A 5700-nucleotide genomic window follows, 5' to 3' on the forward strand; every position below is an offset into this window, starting at 1 on the left:
GAGATATGAGTAAATATAATGGAAAAAATCTAAATTTACCGTCACATCAAAATATGCTACTACATAAAAAATTTAATATATGTATATGTATTGTAATATCTTTTAGTAGCAATAATATATAATAACTTATCACACTTGCCAACTTCTAAAACTAACAAGTATGAATAATGTCACTGATCAATAACATATTCACACATTTAGGAAGTTACCATGCAAGGTAAACAATAATCATGTCCAGAAATCTAATTCTTCAAATCTAAATGAAATAAACGGTCTCTATGCATAAATGAACTTAATAATAGGAAGCAAAAAATCTTAAAACTTGACTTTATAGAATTAAGCTACTCAAGTTCCATTTGTTCCTAAGCTCAAATAATCAACAAATTAAAATCTAAGATACTGCCATATTGCCTTGACAATAATGTGATAAGCCAATTGAAGCAATTTTATTTGGCAAAAACATAAATAATACCTATAAAGTTTGTCATCAAATATATTTTAAATGATAATGTCAAAATTGGAAAATGTCACACAGTTTTTTTTAAAATAAAAGGAGAATTCAAGTCAAAATATCTAATCTATTTCTAATTTTTCTACAATTTTTATTCTATTTTATTTAATATATATATATAATTATCTATATAATTTATGTTTTCTATAAGGGTTCACACCATTTTTAACTTTGTATTTTAGCCAATTACCCGTTTGGATTCTTTATTTTTTAAAATTAACTTGTGGACCTTGTGTTTTGTCAAAATGTTGAATACCCATTTGGATCCTTTATTGTTAAAAGTTAACATTTAGATCTCGTGTTTTGTCAAAAGGTTAAAAATACAAATAGATAGATTATTTATTTATATATTTATATTTATTATTATTATATATAAATATTTTTAATTAACATCTTTTATTATTATTATTATTAAAATAAAATGAGAAAAAAGAAAAAATAGATAGAGTTTTTTCCTATATTAATTAATAGCCATAAATTAGAAAAGTAAAATAAAAAATGAGAAAAGTTATCTGTTATTTATATTTATAATTTAATTAAACAGTTATACGTAATTATTAAATATCTAATCAAATTTGAAAATAGGAAAAAAGAAATGGTGCTTTGGAGTAGTTTTAGAGTGTCACGTCATATAAATATATTATAAAATATACTCGCCTTCACGTAACTTTTTTATGATAATATTAAATATATATTTACGGTAATTTATATTTGTTTGATAAATATCATAATTTGAGTTTATATCTTTTGTAATTCCTCCATTTTTTTATATTATGCTCTAATAGTAAAATTGTAATAAAAGTATCTAATTAATCAATTATTTGTTTCTCTCTCCTTTCAAGAAATTAATAGAATGTTTAATAGCATTTGAAAATGTAGCGTCCCGAATTTTACTTAGATAGTAGTAGTAGTAATAGTAGTAGCAGTAGAATTTTAGTTTTCGTAGTTATTGGTTCAAACCAGGATTTAGTTGGAAACTCGTAGAGATAGTAATGAATTTTATAAGTTTAAACTATAGTTTAGAAATATTAATTTTAACATAATGTTTGATTAATATAGCTGGTCATAGAAATATTATTTATTATAACCTAAGCTTTAGATAGAATAATTGAGAACGTGACACTTGTCACATGTATGATTATTAAGGATTTAAGCATTTTGGATGACTAAATTAAGAAATGATAGATCTAAAAGGTATAGAACCTTCCCTCATCTGTTAGGATCACGTTTTACTCATTCAAAGTGGTTTAAACAAATTCAAGTGTGCTGAAAGTGTGCAAAAATGTGTTTAAAATATCAGCGTATGCCGATATATCACAGCTATAGTGGTCCATATATCGCCTATGATTGATACGGAAAACACTTCGACTTTGCACGAACGAAACCACGGACCCTCGGTATTATGGTGTAGGCGATATATCACCTATAGGAGGCGATATATCGGCTCCAGTAGCCATTTTTGAATTTTCATAGAATCCTGAACTAGAAACAGCCCTCAACAACTTTGACTCGTTCATGAACGTCTTTGACCGAGTTCTGGGCATCTGTTGAATAGATAATTCAAATCTATTCAATTTTTTATCATTTATTTATTCATTTTAAAAGGAGTTAGTTTCACTCCATGAACTCTATAAATAGGACCCTTCACTCAGCCATTTTATTCATCTTTCAAGCACAGTTCAGAGCCTCCAAGCTACTAAGTTTATTCTAGAGAGAAACACTAGGATTTTGGGGTTAAAGATTTCAAATCTAAAGCTTTTATAAAGACTTGGGAAGTAATATTTTGTGTGATTTTGGTGTTTGCCGTTCATCTTCAAGTTTAGTACATTTTCATTTTTTCTTATTCTTTCCTTCTCTTCAAATACTAATTCGTTATAATGGCTTTTAGTTTGGTGTTTGAGTTTCTTGAAACTTAAGGTCTTTAGTAAGTTACTATCTTAATGGTCTAGATTTTCTTTTCATCTCATTTTTCTAGAGGACTTAAGGTTTCTTATGTTTAGTTTTAGGAGTTTCCAATCCCGCTCTTGTCTCTAATATCCCGGTTTTTGGTAAGGAAAATTAGGTAGTTTAGTATTATGACATAGTTTGTGTAGTTTATAATCTAGTTTATGTTTGTATGATCTAACATTTCAAGTACAATAAAGGGGTAAGTGTGTCTGGACCTAAGGTGTCCAATGATGTATGACGGACTTATGTCCGGTAGGCTCGGTTGCCAAAATTTTATGACGGACCTAAGCCGATGTCCGGTGTACGACGGACTTTTGTTCAGGGCTTAATTGCCACCCCCTTGTATAAGAACTTATCTTTTTATTATATTTGACTTGTTATTATGATCTATGACCTATAGTTATGATTTTGACTTATGACCTATGAATATGACTTTAGGTATGATATGACCTAGAGTTTTATGTTTTGTCATGACTCTTGTGCAATTTAGGATATGTTGATTAAATGATTATATGACTAACTCTTGTTTGTATTTTCCTTAATCGGCTTAGAAGCTCACCCCTTTATGATGTTGTTATTTCAGGCAATTAAGGATAGAAAGGTCGGTGGCGAGTGGGACCTAGGAGATTCGTGATGTACTCATGGGGACCATATAGCCGAGGAAGATCAAACAGGCCTATTTTTATTAAAGCATGTTATTTTAAAGTTTTGCTTAAATGTTGCTCATTTTTTATGTTAAAGACAATTATTTTATTTTTGAACAATCATGGATCCATGTAATAATTCTCAAGTTTTTATTCAATAAAAGAGCAATATTTATGAATTATGATCCAATGTTGTGTTCTCGGTAATGTATGAGAAATTAGGGCATTACAGGTGGTATCGAAGCCCACAGCTATATTGGTCCTAAACGTTCCCACGAAATACACACGATAGCTACAAAGGATCAACTCACTATCAAGTAAGTATACACATTGATTTCAAAATATGTTTGTAATGTCTTTCTTGTGTTATTTTCATAAATTAGCTCAATGGACTCAAGTGTGGTTAGGAAGGTTTAAGCTATAAGAAGAATACTAGACCCTGAGTATGATAATGGATCCGATGTGGAGGATTAGACGTATATAAGAAAACATCATTAAAATTTACTTATGCTATTTTATAAATTTTTCACTAGTTCGAAATTAATTGCTTATTTTAATAAAACATGTTATTTGCTTTTGTTGTTATTTCATTGTTTAGTAAGTGTTAAGAGTTTTGAATTCAATTGAAAGTGTAAATTTTAAATTCCTCTCTTATGGGTTAGCCCATTTGTGAAGGCCCATTTTCTTTACATTATTCATTTGGATCTAATTAAAATGAATAAAAATTAATAAAGCAATGGTTTAAATTTCTATCTTTTGGGTCCAAGTGGAAGTTAGGGGGCCTTAGTAGTAGGTACGATATACTAAACCCAGCCCTCCTCCATGGAAGATTCAATTGTTATGGCCCATTTACCTGAGTTGGACTTAATTGTAATAGGGTAGTTTTAATAGATAGATGGACCTAATAGACAATAGCACAATAGGCTAAGTTGTAACCTCTACTTGTTTTGTTTGTCTTAGCTTTTTCAAACTTTTCTCTTTTTGGTAACAGAAAAGACACATTAAGCAGGAACCAAGAAGATCTGAAAGACTAAATGGCCAGGGTAGAGGTCGAGGCAGAGGCCGAGGAAGGGGAAGGGGGGAAGGAAGAGGAGTAGCCACCACCCCCATATATGAAGAAATTCCAGCAGCCTCGGGAGTTCCAGAAGTACCCAATGTAGTGGAAGGACCGGCAGCTGGTGCTACTCGAGAAAATTTGGAAAGAGAAAATACTCGTCTTAGGGCAGAGCTAAGGAGAAGGGAAGAAGAGTTCCAAATAAACTCAGGGCAACAACAACAAGTGGCCCAACAAGTCATACCTCCAGCACAATTACTACAGTTGGCAGAACCTCACTACGAGGCAGTGTATGAACGCTTTAGAAAGCAGTGATCGCCAAGCTTTGACGGCGGATCTGACCCAATAGAAGCAGAAGAATGGCTTCGATCAATGGAATCCATTCTTGAACATATGCGGCTGGGAAACGAAGATCGAGTCTCATGCACTTCAAGCTTGCTAAAGAAAGTATGTGAAGCAGACTAGATGTGAATGTTATGACATGGGATGAGTTTATCCAAGTGTTTAACAAGAAGTATTACAGTCCTGCGATTCTAGCCACAAGGGTGGACGAATTCATTGCGCTTACTCAAGGGAATTCGACTGTATAGAGTATGCCAGGAAGTTTGATAGGCTGGCTAAGTTCGCAGCAGACATGGTACCCACTGAGACGCTAAGAATTCAAAGATTCGTGAAGGGACTGAAACCTATGATAGCTCGTGACGTAAAGTTGAACCAGTTATGCGGAAACATTAGAGGTAGCTTTGGATGCTGAGCAGGCTGAAGAAAGGTATACTTTTTTTCATATAGTAAATAATATCATACCACCATGATCCACGTTCAATTTCTTCTCCTTCCAAAAACGTAAGAAAATACCAAAATCTATAAATCAACCATAAATAAATATACATATATTTCACAATCAGAGAGTTCTCAATTAGTGAGTTATCTCTACATTTGTCAGGTGCACAAAACTTACTTGAAAATATTTTTTGAGATATATTGCAGTGTCAACATAGTTTGATATTCATGTGTGTGCGGAAATATGCATCGTATACATTGAAAGCCATGTACGAGTGTATGATACACGAAAAACTTAAGGAAATGCTGGTACACTTGGAAATGATACTCATAGGATATACACAAACCAACAATTTTAGATATACAATATCTATATATCTATATATATATTCATGTATATATACACATATATTCATGTATATATATATATATAGAGAGAGAGATATATATATATTTTTATCTTGAAACTAGAATTATTGATTACTACTCTTTTAAGAGCCAAGTCATGAGGCTAAATAAATTATGATGTACAAAGACTTTAGGAAATGCTGGTACACTTGGAAATGATAATAATAGTATATATACAAACTAACACTTTTAGATATACATTTTGTATATATACACATATATTCATATATATATATATATATATAAAGACATTGAATACCTTGAAACTTGAATTATTGATTATTACTCACTTGAGTAATTGAGAGCCAAGGCATGAAGTTAAATAAATTCTTAATCAAATTAATATTATGTGTATA

The sequence above is a fragment of the Humulus lupulus genome, chromosome 3 (genome assembly GCF_963169125.1).
Source record: "Humulus lupulus chromosome 3, drHumLupu1.1, whole genome shotgun sequence".
NCBI classification, from domain to species: Eukaryota; Viridiplantae; Streptophyta; class Magnoliopsida; order Rosales; family Cannabaceae; genus Humulus; species Humulus lupulus.